The sequence below is a fragment of the Sminthopsis crassicaudata genome, chromosome X, assembly GCF_048593235.1.
Source record: "Sminthopsis crassicaudata isolate SCR6 chromosome X, ASM4859323v1, whole genome shotgun sequence".
Classification (NCBI taxonomy): domain Eukaryota; kingdom Metazoa; phylum Chordata; class Mammalia; order Dasyuromorphia; family Dasyuridae; genus Sminthopsis; species Sminthopsis crassicaudata.
In genome coordinates this window covers 80,249,815-80,273,220 of record NC_133623.1, presented here as the reverse complement: position 1 = coordinate 80,273,220, position 23,406 = coordinate 80,249,815, and the positions used below count along the sequence as shown (strand labels likewise).

General features: G+C 46.5%; 1 protein-coding gene across 1 annotated transcript in view; it reads left to right on the top strand.

Moving 5' to 3' along the window:
* Window positions 1-498: 498 nt before the first annotated feature.
* TMLHE (trimethyllysine hydroxylase, epsilon) overlaps window positions 499-23,406 on the top strand; it is a 106,465-nt gene continuing 83,557 nt past the window's right edge. Inside the window, exon 1 of the mRNA XM_074278608.1 lies at window positions 499-812. The gene's annotated coding sequence lies outside the window, so the exon portion shown is untranslated. The remainder of the gene's footprint in view (window positions 813-23,406) is intronic.

The window sequence follows — 23,406 nt, the reverse complement described above, 5'->3', positions numbered from 1 at the left end:
TGTTAGGGAGCAGCCTGAATGGGAAAGGAAACGAATTGAATTATAGAAATAGCTTGCATAGATGCCTTTACCTGGTAGGGGTGGGAGTGCAAAGGCGGCTAACCGAGGGCCTTGAGTGCCCCACTCGGGAGTCGGGAAGACCTGAGGTTCAATGCCACTTACTGGCTTTGTGACCCTGTCACTCAACCTCTCAGCCTCCGTTTCCTCATCAGTAAAATGGGAACGGGAGTTAACGCGTGTAAAGTGCTCCGCAAAGCTTTCGGCGTAAGTTATTATTATTAAAAGAAGCAAACAAAAGCCCGTGGTGGAGAAGAGTCCAAAAGCAAAGCGGTTAAGGGTAAATCGAGGCCCGCCGTGGCGGGGCTGCGCCAGCGAGGCAAAGCTCCCTCCCGCTCCGGGGGCCCGCCCCGCCCCCGCCCTGCCGCTCTCGGCCCCTCTCCCCAGTCTCCCCGCCCTCCCCCAGCCCCCCCTCCGGCCGGCCGGCGCGCGCACCGCTACCATTCCCGGGTGTTAGCGCAGTGCCAGCGCGGCACTGCTGGGAGGGAAGCGGGGGGCGCGGCGCTGCCCGGGCCTGGCAGGCTCCACGTGGCGGGCCGACCCCCTCCCGGGGCCCCCCTAGGCCCTCTCCCCGCCTCTCTCCCTCTCAGGCCACGGGGAGCCCGGGTAGGGCCGCGTAGTCGTCTTGGCCGGAAAGAGCTGGGTGGGGGCGGGGCCGAAGTCTCGCTCCGCCGGCCCCTCCCCCTCCCCCAATTCTCCCCCTCCTGCCAGTGCCCCGGGGGCCGCCCGCCGCCGGCCCGCCGCCTCCCGCGCAGGTGGGTGCAGACCACAGACAGGGTGGGCTCGGGGCGGGGCTGGGCTGGGGGGCGGTCTTGGGGGGGGTTCGGGTTTGGGAGTGGGGCATCTGCCCGTCCCTCCCGCCCTTAAAGGGGCTCCCTTCTGCGCCGGCTAAGTGAGGGGGGGAGGTCGCCCGCAAGCGCAGAACCAGGAGAGGGGGGGGGGGAGGCCAGCCTGCCTGGTTGTTGCAAGCACCGGTCATGGCGATGGCCCGGGCCCCTGGGGCCCTGGGAGCCACCATGTGTCAGCTTTTCCAAGGCCTGCTAGTTCAAGGTCATCATCTCCCAGATGAGGGGAGCCAGGGCAGACCTGGCCATGCATGGCACAGCCTAGAACACTGGCAGGGCTGAAAAGGCAGAAATGGCTATTTGGAAAGGTGGGAAGGAGGCTGGGCCACCCTTGCCCTTTCTGTGGAACAGGCCTCACCTTCACTCCCCAATACTGAATGAACTCTTATCTGGCCAGACCAATCAGGTGCCACTGAAGGGAGGTGGCCTTTCTCCTCCCTGGCCCGGAGCCGGAGCATGGTGGTGACAGTATCTGTTAAAGATGGGCAACCTCACTTCCCAGCTCCTCTTTCCCCTTGCCAGGGCCTGGCCTCTAACTCCCTCCATCTGGAAGGTCAGTTCCTTGAGGGCTGCAGAGATTTCTCTCTCTCAGTCCCATTTGATTTCTTCCTTATCTACACACTGACAGCCTCCCCACACCCTTTAGTCATTTCCCCAGGCTTTCTGAGGAAAATAGCCCATTGTGCAAAATTCTGCTATGGTTGGTGATCATCGGAATCGGACAAAAGCTAGGAACGGTCTGGATCTTGTCTGGGAATTGGGATACCCAAACAGAGGCTCTTTGAGAGCCCCAGAACTACCCTCTCCAGCAGCTGTGGGAGAATAGAAAGCCCAATTTCCGGTAGCTTCAAAGCCAAGTGGGACATGCCAGTAATAATAATAATACTGATAACTACCATTTACAGAACACTTATCACGTGGCAGCCACCGAACTAAGCACACTAAGGAGAACAGCTCAGAAAAGAGATGGGACTCCGAGCTGGATCTCAAAGCAAAGTGAGCTTCCAGACAGAGCTGGGACCCTAGGTTAGACATTCTAGAAAGAGAGAAGCAGAAAAAGAAAAGCCTGGATGGAGGTCATACATGAACCTGGCAGATGCAGGAAATGTCCAGGGGGGGCAGCCTGGAGGAGGCAAAAGTTCTGCCATATCCCAGGGATTTCTAAGAGATACTGAGCTCTTTTAAAGTACAAATTCCCCAGTTAATAGGAATCCTTTATGGCTTAGTCCATGCCATCAAAAGATTTTACTTCCAAAATTTTCCTTGGGTCCTGGATTTGTTAGCCACAGAAGACCTAGAAGAGTTCTCATTCCGAGGTTACCGCTGCCTATGACAGGCAATTGGGAGCCAATATCCGTTTTAGAGCAGAATAGTGACATCATAAAACCAGTGCTTTAGTCCATTACATATAAAATTGTGGCACAAGATGAATTGAAAGTGGAGCCAAGTCTGGGAGGCCATCGACAGGAGACAGTTGTACAGACTCTGATTTCAGGATCAGAAGTCAAGTTAGAATAGGTCTGAACTACAGTAGTGTAAATGGAGAGCAAGGAACAACTTGAGAGAGTCTGCAGAGGATGTATTTATTATTAGTGGGAACTGGTGAGTGATAGGCTACAAAAGACAAAAACACCTCCACCATTTTACTTATAGGGCACTGAAAGATTGATGGTACTCTTTACAAAAACGAGAAAAGTTGGATAGATTTTTTGGGTATGTGGGTAGAAAGCTCTTTTAGAGTATTTTTTAAAGGCTTTTAGGGTTTTAGGGTTATCAAGATGACATGACTTAAGGGATGTATCTACACATATAGAACTAAAGCTTGGGGAAGAGGTCAGAGCTTAAGGTCATAAGACCTTAGACAGAGCTAATTTCAACCAGTTGCCTCTTCAGTTTATAGATGAGGAAACTAAGGCCCAAAGAGGCTTCCACAGTTTGCCAAGGAACTCACATGGGCAGTAAGGGGCAGAGTGAAAATTTAAATGCATCCCCTTGGGCTCCAAGGCTACCTGTCTTCCCACTCTACCACACTCTCTCCAGTTGAAGGGCTCCACAGAGAAGTGGGATAGCTAAAGAAAGGGCAGTGTGTGATCTCTCTGAGGAGAAAACTAGGTACCCAAGCATTGAATGGACACCCAAAGAGACAAGCAGAGGGGGAGACTAAAGAACAGGGAACTCATCTCCTCTAGAGGATGTGAAATAAGAGATTTCAGAATGGAAGGAAGGTGACACCTCATTTCTCGCAACTCATTCTGTGGCTGGGGTCTGTGCGAGAGGGTAAGGTCAGAGGTGGTAATGATGATGTGACTAGTCAAGACCATGAATCGATAGGTGGCACATCAGCTCAGGTCTCCTGGTGCCTGATGCCTGAACTAAAAGTCAAAAGTCATAGAATCTCCCTTTCCCCCTTCCCTGGCCCTATGAAACTTTCCGAATAGAATCATTTAATATTAGAGGTGACCATCTAGTACGACATTCTCATTTTATAGAAGAAGAAATTAAAGGCCAGAGAAGAGAGTCCTCGAGCTTGCTAAGTGATGCAGCTGAGACTAGAACCAAGGTCTCCTGAACCCCATTCTACTTCACTGCCTTTCTCTGTCATGGGTTCCAGCCCAGTTATTCATAAATCAGCATTCCATCACTCAAGCTCCATTTCCACTTTAGCTCCCATTTTTCAATGGCCCCGGGCCAGTGTAGCAGTAAGGAATTCAGGGCTGGAGTCTAGCTGGCTGAGATGTGGCCTGACAGCATTTCCTGTTTAGCTAGACAGCATGATTGAGAGGTCTAAACCCAAAATGTGGCTTGAATGGAACACTGCTGAGGTCACCCTCATTTGGTAGAGTGAGAAGTCTTACTTCTCTCCATTTATTTCCCTAATTGGGCCTCCAAGTTCCTGCAGTACTACAGAGGCTCAGGGTCCTTGCTACCCTCTGCAACCAGAGACCTTACTGAGTGGCAGAACAATGTAAGCATCCCTCCTAGCCTAGTAGCACAGGAGAAGCATTGGCCTCCCTACCTGGAACCATTGAAGGAGTCCTGGATTTGGAATTGAGAGGCCTGAGTAGAAATTCTATCTCTGTGACTAATTACTTTTGTTAATTTGGGAAACCCCTTCATCTTCACGAAGGCCTCAGTACCTCCTCTGCAACACAGGGTTTGGACTTTATGACCTTGAAGGCCCTTTTGCTTAAAAATCTATGATCCTGGGTACTAGAGTTGGGAATGAAGGGAAGCCTAGCATTGGAGTGGGAAGTACCCGTGGGGGTCCCCTGGTCCACGCCTCCAGCCTAATACTTACATTGTCTCCCCAGTTGACTTCTGCAGTCTGTACAAAGAGTTATGGAAAATGCTAAGAGACTGCTACAGAAGTACCAAAAGGAAAAACCAAACAAGACCATTTCCCCTTTTTATTCTTTTTCTAGCCTTCTCCTTCCATTTCCCTCCTCCTTGCTCTGTCTATGCACAGCCCACTGACCTAGGCAGCATTATGGCCCCCAATTTTCATATAATCTGCCTTGGTTAGGATTCTGGCTAATAGCTCCCAAACCCTCATCTTCCCATCTTTGTCCTACTATCAGCCTAGGTCAGACTCTCCTTAACTCTCATCCATTGTATTGCAATAACCTCCCAAGAGATGTTCCTGCGTCCATTCTCTTCCCCCTTCGAGTCCAGCCTCCCCACTGGTTAGGAACATCTCAACGTTCCTTACACACACCTTCAATTACATCCCCCTTCATACATTGCCTTCACCGGACGCTTATGGGATCCAAATGGCACATTGTGAGAACTGTTTTGTTCTTTCAAAAATCTGTGTTCTAATTTCCCATCGGAAGGATGAGAAATGAGCCTCCCCTGGCTGATTTTGACACATGTCAAAGAGAACTTGGGACCTTTTTGCTTCAGCCTAAAGTCCCCGCAATCTCTTACTTTCATAGGTCTTTCCTTAAAAACAATAGCATGGCTATAGTTAGCATAATACTCATTGATTATCTTGAGAATTTTTAACTCAAAAACATAAGGAAACCATCATTCATCTAAATAGAAATTAGTTAAATCATGAGGAATTTCTATTAGGAAGAACTTCCCACAGTAACAGACATACCACAGACAGGAAAGACTTGCCCCCAAAAGGAAGCAGACACATATTCTTTGGATGGATTTGGGGACCAAAGTCACACTTGAGAGTTTGCCCTTCCCCAGAGCTACGTACGATAAGCCCTAAACAGATACCTTTCTCAGAAGCCAGGCTGGACGTTCTTGCTGGGTGCTGTGGGAGTTCCTGTTTCAGTCGAAAAATGAGGGCCTCCTGGGAGATGGGCTTTGAGAGCATTAGCCCCCTCCAGCAGAGCCCATTTGCCCTCAGATGTCTAGGGAGAAAGTACTTGCACTGGTTTCCACCTCGCTCTCCAAGTCAGAGACAGCAAGAGAAGGAGCCAGTCTCAGATTTGTCTCTTTGTTGGGGCTGAGCCTTTTTATAAGCCAGGGAAGATATTGATAATATTAGTCACTCCCCTTCTTTCCCATGATTGGGGTATTTCAGGAATGTTTCTTGGTTCTATCTCATTTTTTCCTGCTCCGGTTTGACTTTGCAAATGTTTCTTCTTTGTACTCACAAGTTAGATAATTGTGTAGAACATTATAGACATTTTTTTTTGTATCTTCTTCAAGGACCAGAAAATCTTCCTGTGGGAAGGGAGGAGATATGGCTTTGTTAGGGACATTGGGGAGATTGTGTTCTGCCTGCTTTTGCCCTGAAAATTACAGAGTGATGTCAAGGTTTTGCTGATCCTAGTTTTTCTTAAACCTGCTGTGCTCCTCGGTGAAGTCTGGTCCCATTTTTTATTGCTTATTTAATATTGCTTAATTGCATGAAGCATATTTTCAGAAGTGTAACCATCAAGCCTGTGATCAACCAGATGAAGTAAGAGGGAAAGGTGCCCTTTGAAATGAGGCAAAAATGAGTTCTTCTAAAAGAATCCTGTCACCACCACCAGTGGTAGAGTTCTTACTCGAGACCCTCCTTTTCCTTGCTCCCAGATAATCTGTGAGGGACCAATTCAGTCCTCAAATGTGGCAGGGGGGTCGAGATTGTGATTTGTGGATGTTTCTCATGAATGTTCTAGTGAGCAGCACACTAAGCTTAGACTGCCACGTGAGGCCCATTGCCACAAGGGAGAACCTCCTAACAATCAAGCTGTCCCATAGTGAGGTGGTTGGTTTGGGGAGGTGGCAAAGGCTGGAGGAGCCCTAGCAGCTCTGCTCTAGAGGAAATTCTTTAGGTGTGGATTGGTCTGGAAGCCTCTGAAGTCTTCTTTTTCCTCTGACATCCCAGCATTGCATAATACCCACCTGTCTCTGTCTCACACTATCAATTTTGTTTGTTTCTTGTTTATATTTTTATTGATTCTCTGTTAGGATTACGAGGTGATAACTCAGGTTGTCTAAACAAACTTTGCTGGCTCTTGCTTCGGCCCATTGCCATTAATTGCATGTGTGCCCTTGGACTCAATTGGTAGCCTTATTTGTTGGCCTACCATAGCCGTCTCTTCTATATTTGCATATTGCTGTGTTCATATTGTTTCCTACATCTGGAATGCCTTTCCTCGCCCATTTTCTACCGACATTTCACCCATTTTTCAAGGCCCAGCTCAAAAGCTACCACTTCCACAAAGTCTTCCTTGATTCCCATTGTTGGGGAGCAAGCTCTTTCCCCATGAAATCTCGAGTCCTTTTGTACTTCACATAGGTAGCATGGTCTGCCTTATTTGGGGTTTTTTGTTAATTGTATATGTTAGCTTGTTTCCTCTGTGATATTTTAACTTTCTTAAAGGCTGGGTCATATCTTAGTTATCTTTGTATCTTCTCCCAGTGCCTCACACATAGTAGACAATAAATGCTTGTTGACTGAAGACAAAAATAGAATTTTCCTAAGTTCTGTTACAATTGACATCTTTTCTTCCCATTAAAAACGTAAGTGAGTTACAGTCCTCATGCTAGTAGCCTCATGCTTTCCTTTTTAGCTTTCAAAAAGAAAAATGGCAGACACGAAGGATCAGGATCTGCTGCTCTGGCCAGGCTGAGAGCATGTGTCCTCTGGGCTTCATCCTCTCAGGTGCTGTCGCTAGCTATGGTCCTGACTCCTTCCCTCCCCCCTGTGAGTTCTTGCTCAAATGGCAAAACTGCTGGTCAAGGAGAGCAATTGGGAAACTTTTTTTCTGCCTTGGAGCCACATGGGTAGGATGCAGAGACCCAGGGCTTAGTCTGGGCTTAGGGTCTACTGTAGACAGTGATTCTCAAACTTTGCTGACTCTTGCTTTGGCCCATTGCCATTAATTGCACGTAGGCCCTCGGATTCAATTCTTAGCCTTCTTTTTATCCTCTACTGGATTATTGGTGATCTCATTAACTCCCCTGCTTTCGATGCTCATTTCCATGTAGATGCCTCCCAGATCTACCTGGCCAATCACAGTCTCTTCACTGAACTATGTCCAAATACCTCTAGTTGCTTCTTGGACATTTCAAACTGGATGTCTCAATCAATGGGCACCTCACTCAATATAGTCCAATATAGCCCGTTCATTGTCTTTCCCCCCAAACTTCCCTCTTACTGTGGAGGGCATCCCCATCCTCCCAGTCATCCTTGGGGTTCTTCTTGACTTCTCCCTCTCATTCATCTTACAGATCCAGTTCAGTGTCATTTCTATTTCACAGCATCTCCTAGAAGTCCCATTCTGTCCACTCACACAGCGACTGACCTAGTAAAGGTCCTGATCACCTCTCCCCCGGACTACTTCTAGCTATTGTCCCTGCCCCAAATCTCTCTCTGTTCTAGAACATCCTTCACTCAGCTGCCCAAGTGATTTTTCTAAAATGTATGTCTGACCATGTTGCTCTTCTGTTTAATGAACTTCCCTGGTTCCCTATGTACTCCAGGATCAAATACAAACACCTATATTGGCTCTTCCCTTTCACCTTAACCTCCCTTCCTTGGCTTTCCTCAAAATTCAGGTCAAGGGCCGGCTTCTACCCAAGGCATTATTGGTCAGCTCTTCCAGCTTCCCTTTCATCTATCCTGTGTCTGTTTTTATGTAGCCTTATTTACTTGTTACTCCCTGATTATTAGGAGGGCAGGAGCCTTTTGTTCTTTGTATCCCTACCGCTTAGTACAATGCCTAGCCCATATTCAATATTTGACACAGGGGTTCTCAAACTACGGCCCGTGGGCCAGATGCTCCCGCTGAGGACGTTGATGCGGCCCGCCGGGTTATGGCAAATGGGCTGAGGGGCGGAGACAGAGTGTGAGCTTTTGTTTTTACTGTAGTCCGGCCCAACCACAGTCTGAGGGACAGGGAACTGACCCCTATTTTAAAAGTTTGAGGACCACTGAATATAATGAATACTTGTGACTGACTTTGGAAGAGATGACATGAGTTCTGCTGCATGCTGTGTGACTGTAGGGCAGTTGCTTGACCTCTCAGACCCACAGTTTCTTCCTCTGCAAAATGAGGATAATCATGTTGACATATTCTGGTTCTTCGGGATTTTGTGAAGAACGTCCTTTGTCAGCTTGAAACACTCTAAGAAAGGGAAAGGCAGCACTTTTGGGGGAAGGGCAGACTGTAGATTTCAGTGCAATAGGAAACCCCCAATGAAATTTCTTCAACTAACTCAGAGAGTTGTGTAGGACATGGAGAGCTTGAAAGATGGCTTGCTTAGCCTGTATGTACAATCATGATTAAAGCTAATGTTTATAGAGCACTTGAAGGTTGCCTGCCAAAGGTCTTACAGAAATTATCTTATTTGACTCTCACAACACCCTACCAGATAGATGCTACCTTTACTGTCACCATTTTACTGATGAGGAAACTGAGGCTTACAGAAGTAAAGTGACCTGGCCAGAATTACACCACTAGTCAGTCAGTCAATAAACATTTATTAAACTTCCAGTATGTGCCGAGCACTATGCTAAGTACTGGACATACAAAAAGAGGCAAAAGACAATTCCTTCCCATGAAGATCTCGGGCTAATGGAGAAGACACAACATGAAAGGAAGCTGAAAAGTGGGGGGTTGGGGGGAGGAGGCCCTGGGGAAGATTCTGAGGCTGGAGCATGCTGGAAATTCCAAAGTGAGAAACTGAGGACATGTTCTGACCTGGGCTCCTTCCCTAAATGGTGGTTGTGGAGTTTATGCCTCTAGGAAGTGAGGAGAGACAATGAAAGGATCCAAATCAGTTCCAATTGATCTGTAATGAGCAGAACCCGCCACACCCAGGGAAAGAACACTGGGAAATGAGTGTGGACCACAATATAACATTTCCACTCTTTCTGTTACTGTTTGCTTGCATTTTTGTTTTTCTTCCCATGTTATTTTTACCTTCTTTCTAAATCTGATTTTTCTTGAGCAGCAAGATAACGGTATAAATATGTACACATATATTGTATTTAAGATATACTTTAACATATCTAACATGTATGGGTCTACCTGCCATCTGGGGGAGGGGGTGGAGGGAAGGAGGGGAAAAGTTGGAACAAAAGGTTATGCAAGGGTCAGTGTTGAAAAATTACCCATGCGTATGTTTTGTCAATAAAAAGCTATACTTTTTAAAAAGGAGAAAGATAAAGCCAGGCTGGGAAAGGTTTTAAATGCCAAAGCAAGTAGACTGTATTTGATATTTATCCCATCCCTAGTCTCCTGATGATAGGGTGATGAAGTTTATTGAACAGGGGAAGCACATAGTTAGACCTTGGGCAACTGTGTGGAGAATGGCTTTAAATGGGAAGAAACGAGTCAGGAAGACCATTAAAAAAGCATTCCCGATAGTTCAGATGAGTATCAGTGGGCAGGGAAGAGGGGAAAAGATATATGGGAGAGATGTTAAAGGTAGCGATTGAATGGGACCAGGTGAAGATTTCTCAAGTTGTAGGACCTTGGGCCTAAGTTTCAGGAAGTCACATGATCCCTGTTCTCAGGGCTGTGGGGCAGAAAAGGTCAAACCCTAAGTCTGGGCTTCAGGAAGTCATGTGACCCCCAGAAAGTACACATTGGTCAATGATTATTTCCTTTTTAGTCCATCCAATGAATTTAAAAATCAAGGAAGGGGGGTTGTGCCCGTCTTTTTTTTTTTTTTTTTTTTTTGCTATACAATCCATTCTCTGTTTCCATGGGCCACACACCATGCTGGAACTTTGTCCAGTTGATGTGCTTGGACCTCTCCTTGCAAGGACCGAATAAATGCTTTCTGTTTGTATTTGGAGATGCCTCTGAGTAGACAGTTTGGGTAAGGGGGGAGTCTAGCACCTCGTCCCACATAGAACTTTGAAATCTGGCTAGTAATTGGATCAGAGGTGTTGCTGAGTGTTCAAAAGTAGGGTATGATATAGAGGTTGTGAGCTAGAGAATGGAAGCATGGCTCCACTGTCAGCAGAAACAGGGAAGGTTGGAAGAGGTAGGGTTGGAGGAAGAAGGGTGAGGTTTGTTGAGTATGAGAAGCACACTGGATCGGCAGTCTGAAGGCTTTTGGTGTGGAATTGGAGCTCAGGAGACTAGGTGGCTACAAAACAGTGGGTCCTTTCCACAGAGAAGATAATTAACCCCATGGGAGCTGATGAGTTTCTGGAAGGGGGTAGTAGAGAAAGACAGATACAGGCAGACAAAGTATAGAAGGAGAAGAAAGAGGATGTGGGACAGGGCCTATCATAATACCCAGTTAGAGTGAGTGATGCGGTTGATGGACCAGTAAAGGCAGCTGACAAGGATGAGGCAGACAGCTTGGGTGGGAGCCAATTCGGAGCAGTGGAGAGAAGATCAGGAGGAAAGAGGGAGGAAGCAGAGGCAATGGGTATGACAAGCTTGTTGACCTGACAAAGGAAGGAGAGGAAGAGAAGATGAGAGTTGGAGGGACTAAAGGCTTTGGACAGGTTGTTTTTGATTTTTAGGATCGAGAAGGAATGGGGCAAATGCAGAAGCCGTCTACACTCATTGCCTCTACTTCTCTCTCTCACCTCTCAAATCCTCTCCATTATGGTTTCCAGCCCCATCACTCAACTGTAATTGTTCTGCCCAAAGTTATCAGTGATCCCTCCCTTGCTACTTTTATGGCCTCTTGCCTCCTCTATAGCATTTAGCACTGAGTATCCCTTCTTCCTGGATGTCCTCTCTCCTAGTTGTTCTCTGTTCTCCTTCTCAGTTTTCTTTGCTAGATCATCTGAGACATCCTAAATGAAGGTGTACCATGAGGCTTCACTCGAGGCCCTTTCTCTTCTCTCGTTCCAATCTCACCAATGGATTCAAATATTATCTGTAGACAGCTGAGTTCCCGATCTAAAAATCTAGCCCTAGCCTCTTTCCTGAGCTCTAGTCCTGAATCACCAACTGCCATTTGGGCTCTTCTAACTGGAGGTTCCATGGGCATCTCAAATTCCTAAATTCCTAAAAAGAATTTCTTTTCTCTCCTTCCCCAAATCCATCTTTCTTACTGACCTTCCCTATATATCTGTCGCAACCTTCCTTCCAGTCACCCGAGTTCATAAACTTGGAGTTGGCCTGAGTTCTTTGCTCTCCCTCACGTTACGGGAGGGACCATCCGTCATTTTGTCAGTTCTACCTTTACTATATCTCTCACGTCCTTTTGCTTGGGCCTACATGCATGGCTGATGCTCTCCTGGGGGTCTTGAGACAACTTGCTGGTGTATGGTCTCTTTAACTCAAGTCTCTTCCCTTTCCACACAGCTACCAAAGTGCTATATAGCTCTGAAGCAGAGTCCAGACCATGCCATGGTCCTGCTAAGTTAACTCCTTATTATCACAAAAACAAAATGCGAATTCCTCTTTGCCTTTGAAGGCCTGGGCCCAGCCTCTCTTTCACAGGATCCTGGGCTATCTCTAGGTGTAGGGATGGCAGAGGCCCTGAAAGATACCCTAGCTCCTTCATTTTGATATGGGAAATAGAAGTGCAGGGTCATAGAAGTCCTAAGTGCCAGTGACAGGATTTGATCGCAAACTGGGACTGGCATAAGTCCAGTGTTCTCCCCATGGCTCCCACTGCTTTCTAGACTTCCACATGACCCCAAATTGGCCATTTTGCTGTTTCTGAAACCAATTCATTTCCTGTCTCCATGCCTTTGCCTGTCACATGTGCCTGCAGTGCCCTCCCTCTTCATGTCTACCTTAGTTATCCTTTTAAAGCTCAACTCAGATACTGCTACTTCATGAGGTCTTTCCTGTTTCCTCCCCAGCCATTTGGGGCTCCCCTACAAGTCCCATTTTATTTATTTTGGGTTTACCTTCGGTAGACTGTAGACAGCATTTAGCACCTGGCAAAATACTGATTCATTAAATCAATAGCATTAGGAATCATTTTCTTGCATTATCCTTTTGGCCTTTATCCACCTTTTTGTGAAATTAAGTTCCAACTCTATGTGAATCACCTGATTTTGCAAGACTACTCCCCGTGCTCATTATCACCCAACCACAAGAATCTCTTTCTCCCCCTTACCTGAGTGTCTCCCAGTTCCTCTACCAAAAAGAAACCAGGTGGCTCAATCCTTACATCCTGTTTATTGCTCCCTCCAAATTGTATGTTGACCATAGAGAAACCAGGGTTCAGGGTCTCTTGGGCTACCGAGAACTCTGGCCCTGTTTTGTTTTGGCAGTTGCATGCCTTGCTGAATAAATCGCTTGTCTGAATCATACTTGTTGGTTTTTTTAATTATTATTTCATTATAACACAATTTAGCCTCACCTGGTCTCTTTTCCACTTCTGTCCTTTGCTTCTGATTCTTCCCTGTACCTTATAGCCCTTAAAAGCAGTTAATCCCCACCTCCAGTCCCCACTTCTCCAAGCTAAACAGCTCCTGGTTTTTCAACTGATCTTCCTGTGGCAGGAACCCAAGGCCGTCCAGCCTGCTCTTCTGTAGCCTTTCTCCAGTTTATCTGAATCCTTCTGAAACTTAGAGTTTGAGTAGAACAAACTCTCCCCCCTCTCTTTTTTTCAAAACAAGTTTTTGCAACAAAAAGAATTATTGCGTTCTTGCAATATTTACTGACATTCACATATGAGTTTGGGGTTTGTGATTTGATTTTAAAGTAGCAGCTTCTGGATAAGTTGTTCCAAATTCTCTTTTGGAAACAGATTCATTTGTTATCTCTTTCCTGCTCATCAGTTTTACTTGTTAACATTTTTGTAGCTATCTATTTTGATCTACTCCCAAGTTTGCTGGACTGTATGTAGCCTTGCTTTTGGCATTGTTGATATTCTTGCAAACAATTTTGTTTTGTTTCCATTCATTGTAACTTCTATTTCTCTCCTTTAAAAAAAAAGGGGGATATTTGGCTTTCTCTGACTTTCTCTCTGTGTTTGTTTCTGTCTCTGTTTTCTCTTTCTGTCTCAGTCTGTGTGTCTCTGTCTCTGTTTCTCTGTCTCTCTGTCTCTCAGTCTCTCTCTCTGTCTCTCTCTGTCTCTCTCTCTCTCTCTCTCTCTCTCTCTCTCTCTGTCTCTCTCTCTCTCTCACACACACACACACACACACATTCTTGTTCTGAAATGGAGGTCTGCTTGTTCAGTATCCCAGATGGTGCCATGAATATTTTCAGTCAGGACATTACAGGTGTTAAATCCTCTAGAAAGGCTCCCTCCTTTGGGAAGGGCTACAATGAGAATAATAGACTTTCAGTGTTGAAAATTATCAGCTTGTTCAGTCCTGACCTGAGCAGAGTCCCCACCTTTCCTAAGGAGAGTCCTAAAGGCTAAATTTTGCTCTACTAGGTCCAGTGCAGTCAGTAAACACTGAAGGGCCTTATATTTTCTTTACCACTCAGTCAACTGTGTTACTGTGAAAATGCGGTCCACTGCAGCAAATCGGCTATGAAAGCCTGTCTGTTCCTATCGCCTGTTCTTACCAGGTCTTTCCCTGATGTGGGCCTTCTCAGAGGTCTTTAAGAATATATTCTCCCAAATCTCCAGGAATCCAAGTTAAGCACGTAGACCTCTGGCTTGAAAAATTCTTCTATTTCCCTCACCTTTGAAAGCCAGCTCCATTTCTTTCTATCCTGCCTCAGGACACCGCTCCCATTCTTGGGGACCCTGCCATGATCCCAGCCAACAACTCAGTCCTTAGAGCTCACGGACATCTGGACTTGAATTCCCTTCGTGCTTGGGTGGACTCTTCCTTATTTCCTGGATCCTGGGATCAAGCTGTAGATTACCCACTTGAATTCTAGCCTTTTCAGTTTGAACATCCCCCTTGATTGAAGAAACAAGAGCAAAGTAGGAGCTGAGTAGTTGTTCCCTCTCTCTCTCTGTCATCCCTGGAGACTGGACTGAATCCCCCAAGTATCAGTTCTCTCCCTCATAGCTCCCACCGTAGCTTAAGGAGTGCTTTGGATCATCCCTAGCGTTCATTCTTCATCAGACTTGGCTCCTTCTGTGTTTTCAAACTCCTGGCATTCTTACAAGTTGGAGCCATGCTTTCATTCTTCCTTTCTACCCACCCTTCCTCCATCTCTGTATATGCAGTTTCAAAATTTTAACTCAGTTTCTGAGTTCCCTGAGTAGCCACATTGGTCTATTTAGGCAGTCCCTTCTTTTCTTCTTTACTCATGAGCTGGTCTGGGGACTATTGGAATTCTGTTCTCTGTCTGGTTTTCCCTGTGATGTCTTAAGCCTCAGGACCCTGCCTAGCTTTTATTTATTTTTTTTTTTCAATAAAGTACTTTGCTAGACAACTGCCTTTTCTTTTGGCCGGGTTCTCTGCCCCTTTCCCTGAAATTTTTGGGATCATCTGACAGGAATTCTAAGATGAGATGTTAAGGTCATTTTCTTCTATCACTTCACCCTTGCCAACCACATCAGTCAGAGTCATTCGTATCCACAGGAGTAGACACCTTTGTGGCATTTTTGTTTTCTAAAAAATAGGATGGTTTGCAAGTCAAGAACTTCTCTGTTCTGCTTTTAGGAGAGAAATAAATTCTATTAAGAAATATCGAATAATTCTGGCCTCTTAGCACGACAGGACCCTGCTGTCTTTGGCTGTGGGTTTGGACCATTTCGTCCTTCTCTTCTCCCTGTCTGGATGATTGGTGACACTCTCTCTTCTCTTTTCCCTTCCAGGGGTCCTCACTCAAACTGTATTTCATGAATTTTTGCACCGTATTTTATCAGTGTTATATAACTTCCCCATGGATCCAATCTGATTCTTTGGATTGACTGCACCCTGCATTTGCTCTGTTCTACCCTAGGCTGTGCCCTCCCCCAATCTCAAGGCTCTCTGTAATTTGAATGTGCTTAGTCCCTTGCATTGACCCCCGTGATGAAATCACTATGGTTGGCCCAGGAGACTCTGAAGTTTGGTGCCTGACTGTGTGGGACCCCTGGTTCCCTTCAAGAATTCCCAGAAGTGCCACTTTCTACTAGAATACTCTCCTGCCTCTCCCAGTGGTTGATCCGGACTTCCCCTTCCCATGATACTTTGCGATTCCTATCGAATATATTAGATATTGCTTTATCTGTGCCTATGTTTTCCCCTAGCAAAATGGTCTTCCCTTGAGAACAAGGACTATCTCATTTTTACTTTTCTCTCCCAAGTGTCTAGAACATAGTAAGGATTTAAGAAATATTTATTGTTGTTGAACAAGTTTCAATAATGGCTAGCAATACTCCCAAAGACTCGGAGCCCGAGGATGTCACTTTGCATCCTGGGAGGGTAACTCCCAAGGGCTTGTGTCAGCAGCACACCAACCCCATGCCACTGAGATAGTTCTTTCTGCTAGGACCTTCCCCAGCTTTGGTGAGCTGATTGTCTGCCTTGATAATGAGGGCTTGAAAGTTCCCGGACCATTGAGTTCGGTTTTTGTTGCTGTTAGGGACACCAGATGATACCTAAGGAGAAGGGCGCTGGGCTTTTCGTAGCAGAACATGTGGCCTGCTGTGCTCTCATTAGCAAAGGATCAAACCATCTTGTTGTTCACTCATTTCAGTCATGTCTGACCTTCCCTGATCCCATTTAGGTTTTACTTGGCAAAGATATGGACTGGTTTGCCATTTCCTTCTCCAGATGATTTTACAGCTGAGAAAACTGAGGCACAAAAGGTCAGGTGACTTGCCCAGCAAGATCACACAGCTAGTAAGTGTCTAAGGTCAGATTTGAACTTAGTCTTCCTGACTCCAGGTCAAGTGCTCTATCCAATGTGCCAACTAACTGCCAGGGTTTGTTTAGGGGAAGGTTCCTTAACCTAAGGTCTGTGAGTTTAGATGAGAAAAAAAATTATCTTTATTTTCACTAACCTCTACGTCAAATTTAGCATCCCCCTCGGATATTTAAAAACATGATTCTGAAAAGTCACCAGACTGCCAAAAAGATAGTAAGAACAGGGTGAGAATCCCTGCTTTAGGGGTTGTAGTTTTCCTACCTTGCCCTTGAACTTGGGGGGTGGGGGAATCTGCAAGGATGTGGTGGGGGTGAGGAGTGCCTGATGATAGAGAGCCCGGAAGCATTAAGAGTATTCAGCCTCTGCTTAGGCTTCAGCTGAGCCCCTTCCTAGGTCCAGAAGAAGAGATTTGCCATCAGTCATCTAGAGAGAAGGGCCTAACAGCTGGGCATATAGACATAGGTGTGTAGGACTGTATCCTGAGCCAGAAGAAACCTTAGGGATTGTCTAACTGAGCTTCTTGCTTTTCAGTTGAGTAAGCCCAAGGTCCCACAAATGTGGAGGGTCCACATCAGGTCCTCTGATTCAAGGGTCAGTACCTTAAGGGTGAAACAAGCCATACCTTCTGCTGAGGGGCCTTACCACGACTCAAGGGCTGGATGCTCCAAGTCCATCCTGCTCAGATCCCTACTTTGGCTCAGGCCTCTTTTGGGCTTCAATCTTTTTTTTAATATACAAAAGTTTATTGTACCAAAATTCAATAAAGTAGAATGGAATCATATGCAAATTTAATTTTTTAAAAACACATTTCCTTATGAATCATGTTGGGAGAGAAAAATTAGAACAAAAGAGGAAAACCATGAGAGAGAAAAAACAGAAGCAAAAGAAAAAAAAGTGAATATAGCATGTGTTGATTTACATTTAGGCTCCATAGTTCTCTCTCTGCATGCAGATGGTGTTTTCCATCCAAAGATTATTGGGATTGCCTTGGATCAGTGAACTGCTGAGAAGAATTGTCTGTCATAGTTGATCATTGAACAATCTTGTTGTTACAGTGTTTTCCTGGTTCTACTTGTTTTGCTCAGGATCAGTTCTTGTAAATCTTTCCAAGCCTTTCTAAAATCAGCTTGTTTGTCATTTTTTATAGAACAATAATATTCCATCACTTTCATATAGCCGAACTTATTCAGCCATTCCTCATTTGATGGGCATCTAACTCATTTTCTAATTCTTTTGGAAATTCTTTTTCTAGTCTTAAGCTGCCTTTGGTCAGTCTGCCTCATCCCTTCTGCCCCCATGCTGCTACATCCTGAGACTATAGCTCACATGCCTATTCCATTGGCTGACTTCTTAACTGATCTGCCTCAAAATTGATCTGCCTCTAGAAAGTTGTTTCCCAGAATTGTTTATTCGGTTCTACCCAATTTCTTCCTTCATCACCTGTCTGACTGTCAGCCTCAAGAGGCAAGTTGTCGAAGCTGAGAGGCAACTGCTCAAAGAGTCGCGTCCACTTTCCAGGAGGACCTAATCCAAAGTCAAAGTGATCTCCATAGGTAGGAAAGGACAGGTGGGAAGGACGTTCCACAAAGGTGAGCTCCAGGGATTTGTCCTTAGCCTTTTTTTGTCATTGACCTGGATGAAGATGAGATGCTTGGCCAATTTAAACCATGTTGGATAATTGAGTTGGGAGTCACAATAATTCCAATTGTTGGAATGACAGGCCCAACCAAATCTGATGGAATATAATGGAATAAGGGCCTACATTTGGGTTAACAAAATCGGGTAGAAGATCAGCCAGGTCTGGTTAAAGGACAGTTCCTGTGGCAGAAAGTCTTGGGGTCTTAGCAGATAATTTGCTCTTTATGAGTCTGCTGTGGGATGTTGTGTGGTCAATAGGTAACACATTTTTAGACTTTGTTGAGAGCCAGAAGTCCCAGGACTACAGGTGACAAGTGTTCTGTACCCTGCCTCAATCAGAGAGTATTTTGAGGATTGTCCATAATTCTCAGTACCATGTTTAAAGAAGGAGATTTCTGTCCAAATGCAGGTTCAACTAGGTGGCCTTTGAGCCTCCTTCCTCCTCTTGAATTTTGTTAAGGTGGAGTGCATCGGGATGAATGCAGACAGGATGGGGAAGGGAATGTAGCCCAAGCCACTTAAGGATCAGTTGAAACAAGTCTTGGGAAGAAAAGGGGAGGGGAAGGAGGAGAAGGGGAGAAAATAAGAGAGGGATGGAACACACACTGTCTTCAAATTTTGGAAGGTGTGGTCTTTCTCTGCTGGCCCCAAGGGGAAGAAGGAGAAACAAGTGGCCAAAGTTTTGGAAACTCTTCAGATGTAGGCTTGATGGAATCAAAAATCTACAACTAATTAGAAGCAATTCAAGAGTGAGGCCACCTCTGGAGGTAGTGAGTGTCCTGTCACTCGGAGAGGGTTTCCAGTAGAGAAATTTGAGCTTCTTGGAGGACATTCCAAGCTGATATTTAGAAAGCATTGAAGGTTTGCAGAAGCACACTCAGATTTGATTTACAAGCCTGGAAGAGAGGTCATTTGGAGGTTGTTATTTGGGGCAGGACCTGTGATTTTCATCACTTTAAGGACTTCTAGGCAGGGAGGAAAACTCCTTCCCATGCATCTTAGCCACTGCTCAGGCCCTGAACTCTCAGAGATTCGGGGAGAAATGATTGGCCAAAGTTTGAGGCCAGCACTCTGTCCACTAGGTTCTGAATGGGGCGGAGACATAGGTGGCCTAGGCAGTTTCCAAAACTCTTTCCAGCTCAGGTTTTCTCTCCTCTTTTCCCCTAAATACCAACAGCCCTGATCAATCTTAGTCCATTTTGTCTTCAGGCACCATAGGATCTCATTTACCGTCCATTGCCCACGAATGAGTTGTTTTGCAGAAATGAATCTTCCGAAGGACTGAAGCCTGTCACCATGTGTACCCAAGCTCTTTTTTGTAATGATTTTGTCGGAAGGTTTTGTCATGTGTTCTTTCTGTGTTTCCCTCTTCACCAGAACATCTTTTTTTTCCTCCTCCCCCATCCTGAAGAACCCATACTCTGGATGAATCAGGGTTCTACTTAAGTCCCCCAATTTTACGCCGTAATATCCAACATTGATCATGCAATTAATGAAGTCTCTGGGAATGAGATTCCTGTTTAACCAAAATAGGAAAAAGGGGCTTCTTAAATCATTAGCAGCAGAGTTGGAACGAGCCACATGGCCTGACATCAGTGTTCCCAGGTAGCCACTCGAGGGGAGACAAAACAGCTCTGCATTCTGATGAACCCTCACATTTTGGAGGGGAGGGAGGGAACTCTGGTTTGAGAAGCAGTCACAAGCCATGAGTTCTAGTTCTGGCTCTATGGGACCCCAGACAAATCTCGCTAGCCCTAAATTTTCCCTTCTGTCCAGAGAAAGAATGCCTTAGTGGGGAGTGTTGTTTTGGGGGATTCTAAAGTGCACTCAATACAAGGAAGCAGGGAAACCGAGGCAGGCAGCAGCCAGAAAAGAGAGTAAGCCAACTTTAATGAAGAGAAATACAACATAAGACGGGAGGATGGAACCATGACTTCTTTTATGAAAATGTTTTGCATAATTTCACGTGTGTTTTCTTATGGGGTGTGGGCTGGGGAGAAAGGAGAAAACCTGCAACTCAGTGTTTGAAAAACAAATGTAAAATTGTTTTCAATATAACCGAGGAAAAATCAAAATATTCAATAAGAATATAAAAAGAAGGGAGTGTGGAGACAGGTTCACCGGGATCCCAGTGGAACTGGGCACATAAAAGGGGCCCACTGGGCTCAATTCTCCGGGTCGAGCCTTTGGCTAGCAGCTGCTGTGAAGACAGCATAGGACCCAGGCAGATGGCTCCCCAACCTTGGGCAGGTGGATTATTTATCCACTCGAGGGGGGCGAGTGCCCCATCCTCAGATGGTGGGCTTCGCCATCCCATGGATGGCACCTGCACATGTCCGCACAGCCCCACTCTGTCCATCTGTCCATCAGCATACAGGCCTCCCTCCTCTCAAGCTACCTGCCCCTCGGAGCCTGACAAAAGGGGCTTCTTACCCAGAAGGCTGGGGTTAGATCGCGGAGGGCAGGAAAAGATACTTCTTTGGATGCTTTAATTGTTCTACTAAGGAAAGAATGTGTCCTTTAACATAGTCCTCACAGTCCAAAGAAGAAAACAGTATCTTCTTTATCCGTCAAGTTAGTTAATTAGCATCTGTTAAGCTCCCACTGGGCCTTCTTCCATAGGATAAAGAGAAGGGAGTGAGTTCCTGGAACTATTCATACACTACGAGTTTTCTTTTGTAACCATAAAGTGATTGGGGGAAGGGAGGTACACAAGGACACATTCAGTCCTTGTCAAAGAGGCATCTCCCAGAGACACAAAGAAATATAGTAACAAACAGCAAATATAGGTCAAAATGGAGTCAGGTCTGTTTTCAGCCATATACACGGTTAACTCTTCTAATCTGGGTCAAGTGAGAGCAGGCATTAGGGGCCGGGGCCTGGGGCCACCTGGGGCTTGCTGTTAATTCCCACTGGGGGGAAGGGGAGCTGGGTGCAGCCATCACTACAGGCCTTAATTTGACAAGGAGTGGGATCTCGGAGATGGCCTGAGCTGAGCCCGAGAGGGTTGGAGCCCCGGTGGGGTCCAGTAATCTTCGCAGTAATCTTGTGGGGGAGGTCATGGATATATTCAGATCTCCCTACTTTTGACGGAAGGGATTTGAGACTCAGCAGGGTCTAGCGATTTGTGCCAATTTGTAAAGCTCAGAAGGCCAGTGCCAGTTCTTCTGAAGAGAGATCGTGAATGGGGGTTTTGGGGACATTTTTTTACACTTAATACTATTTTCTATTTTTCCAATTACACAAAAAGACACTTTTCCACATTGATTTTTGTCAGCTTTTCAGTTCCAAATTTTTCTCCTTTCCTCCTCCTCCTCCTCCTCCTCCTCCTCCCTCCCCCCTCCCCCAAATTGTAAACAATGTGGTGTAGGTTGTACATGTTCAGTTAGGTTAAAACATAGTTTCACGTGAGTTCTGTGGTGAAAGAAGAATGGGAACAGAAAGGAAGAACCGATGTGAAGAATCTCTGCAAGCTAGCTTGTGCCCCGGCATAAAGAATCTCTGCAAGCTAGCTTGTGCCCGGGCGGTTGGAGAGCCACCCTTAGACTGGCTCCCTATGTCAGAGGTCAGGTTCGGGGCCTCCTAGTGCCGGCCCACCCGGGAGTTACTCTTCTGCAGTGGTGAAGAGTTTCCGGAGTAGGAGTTCCCCCACAAATCAATGTTGTGGCACACCCAAATCACGGCGCTACCTGCGTCTCAGTACTTTTGCCTCCCCCCTTGTCTCTACACAATATACATATGACGTACAATAAGACTGTATACAACTCCTGCTAGGCTCTAAGGGAAAGAAATCCTTGGGTCCCCGAAGTGTTTCTCGAGGGAAGCTATAGAAGAGGAAGAAAAGGCTGAAGGGGAGATGAGTCAAGAGGCCAAAGTTGAGGGTTTCTGAAAGACCTTGGCAGCTGGGAATGAGGCTTCCTTTCATTCTCTACCATCCAGTCAGTCAATCAATAAACGTTTATAAAGGCTTACTGTGTGGCAAACATAGAAGGGTCTGAGACGGAGAGCTGGTAGAAACTTTAGAGACCCTCAAGTCCAGCTTCCTTGTGAAGGGATGATATGAAATAAAATATGAAGAGAGATTTGGGAGAGCATAATTGTAGAAGAATTGTATAAAAACAGTATCACGGTTCGATCTGTGACATGAAACACTCAGAATGCAAAAATCATGCTGACTGAGCGATTTGCTTTTAGGGGGGCACAACTTTTTCTAGATCAGAGGGAGGAAGGGGAAATAATAATGGTGAGATCTAGAGACTGACCAGGATATGTTTCAAGACATTGAGACCGTCATAAAGACAGTTTGGGAAAACTGAGTTTCCAGCAAGGCTATCTCAAATATGCTAACAAAAGAGTCTGGGAAAACTGACCTGATGACGATTAATAATAGGAATTGGGATAAGCTCATTTTAGCAATTCCTGAGAATAAACGGACTCAGTGTTCACAGGATTTATTTTATGGAGGGGGAAACTGAGTCACAGATGACTGAAGTAAATTGAACACGGCCACACTGTCTTCCAAGGCGGCAGACACCCAGTGTGACATGTGCAAGATAGAAAGTCAGCCCCTTCTCGGAGGACTTTGCTTGTAGGTGTGACACGTGGACCCAGGAGTGAGTGTTCTGGAAGTGTAAGCGAGCAGTGGTAGGGGCAGGAGGGGGAGCCTTAAGGAAGTGCTTTCCGAGGAGAACAGGAGAGCAGATGTTAGGGGACTAGGCAGCTGCAGGCTTCTGGGAGAAAGGGAAACACTGCGCGTTCTCTCTCCAGTTGGTCTGTGGGACAGGCCACCCTAGCCGAAGGGCAAGGAGCGAGCCGGTGGTCGTCCGAAGAGTTAAGCAGATGGCTGGGGCCCCGGGGGGCCTGAGGAACAAAGGCTGGGACAACAAAAGGCTGGCATGGGATTGGCAAACCATCCCCGGAGTCCGGTAGTGGGAGGCAGCCTCTACCAGGAGCAGTACTGGGAGCCTCGGGAAAGGTGGGGGTGACGTGTGTGCCAAGGGGGGCAGCTCGGGAGAGCCTGGGAAGCAGGAGCGCTAAGAGCCAGGTACATGACGCTGTGCCAGAGCCTCACGTCCTACTCATGACCCCGAAGAAGAAGCTTGGCTTTTAAATTCCCAAGATCCAGCAGCATTTCCTGCCTGAAAAGCAGTTTGCTCTGTTGTCTGGGAAAGGAGGGCTTGGGATCCTCCGAGTCGGGAGGTGGAGGAAAGCATTTCCTTGCTGACCTGAGCTGAGGCCGAGATGCGCGGTGGGCACGGGACGAGAGCCTTAGTGAGGCTCCCAGGAAAGAGGCCCACCCGGCTGTCCCAGCCCAGCTTCCCAGGCCCGGGATCCCGGACGTGCCAGCGGGCATCTGAGTGGGGATGAGCGGGCTTCGCCCCTTTGCTCCTCTCAGCCGCAGCCCCTGCCTCCCTTCTGGGACACGGCCTCTGCTCTCTCGCTCCATCCCAAAGAAAACAGGAAAACCCTTTGATCCCCGCTTTCCTCTGTGCATTCGGACTGGATGCACTTTAGTGTGAATAAGTTCTCTGAGCCCGGGACTGTCAGCCTTTTATCTCTTAATTGTGCACAGAAAGACGGTTCCTGCTAGAGCGAGGGAAGGCACCGCTCGGGAGTCGGAGGGCTTGGTGTTTTCTGGGGGAGTGGGGCGGGAGGGGCGCCGCTGAAATTCCAGCTCGATTTGCTGCCAAGGGGGGGCCCCTTTGGACCACCTAGAATGC